Source organism: Sinocyclocheilus grahami, unplaced genomic scaffold (assembly GCF_001515645.1).
Source record: "Sinocyclocheilus grahami isolate Dianchi unplaced genomic scaffold, SAMN03320097.WGS_v1.1 scaffold1360.1, whole genome shotgun sequence".
Classification (NCBI taxonomy): domain Eukaryota; kingdom Metazoa; phylum Chordata; class Actinopteri; order Cypriniformes; family Cyprinidae; genus Sinocyclocheilus; species Sinocyclocheilus grahami.
The window spans coordinates 190,109-191,138 of NW_015506539.1; positions in this window are offsets into that span (position 1 = coordinate 190,109).

The following is a 1,030-nucleotide window of genomic DNA, read 5'->3' on the forward strand; positions in this document are numbered from 1 at the left end:
GTCACAGCTGATCATCCAGAGTCACGTCACGTCACAGCTGATCATCCAGAGTCACGTCACATCACCGCAGATCGTCAGGAGTCTTGTCATGTCCTGTCTGTTGCACCCAGATCGTCAGGGTCAGTCTTTCGGTATCCCAGTCTGGTATCTAGTGTGAGGGATACACCATTGGTGTCTGCACACACAGCTGGTATCCCCAAACCCACTCACTCTAACCCTTCTGTTCATGAACTAATTCCCCTGTCTGAAGTGTTTCCCCTGATGGGGATCGCCTTTTGTTGTGTTTGGGCTGCATACACCTCCACAGAACTCCCAGAGGCGGCAGCACCCACTATCAGGTCTGCAGAGTCGGCGGCTGAAGCTACAGCATCTCCTGAGGTGGTGGTGCTCGCTACTGTGTTCCCCGAAGCGATGGTGCCCGCTGCAGTTTCTCCAGAGGTGGCGGCGCGTGCTGCAGAACCTTCCGAAGCGGCGGTGCTCGCTTCAGCTCCTTGCATGGTGGTGGCACCTAGAAACGCACATTCAACCTGTCATGTCAGGGTCGAAGAAACCTTTGCCGAACTCTCCCTGTATCCTGAGGGCACTACTGTAGAACAAGCAAAGGTGGCGGCATCCGCTGCAGAACCGTCAATTAACTCTCTGCATGTTCTGTTCCGGCCAAGGAGGCTGTCTATGAACTCTCTGTCTGTCTTGTTCCAGCCAAAGAGGCCGTCAGTGAACGATCTGCCTGTTCTGTTCCGGCCAAGGAGGTTGTCTGGGAACTCTTTGTCTGTCCTGTCACGGCTATGGAGGCCGTCGGGAAATCCTCATCCTGTCCTGTCACGGCTATAGAGGCCATTTACAAACTCCATGCTTGTCCTGTCACTGCTATGGAGGCTGTCGGGGAATCCTCATCCTCTCCTGTCACAGTTATGGAGGCCGTTTGTGAACTTTTGTCTTGTCCCGACCCAGCCAGGGAGGCTGCCCCTGAACGCTCAGTCTTGTCTATCAACCCCAATGTTCTGTCTGTGTTGTCTGTCTCTGCTCTCTC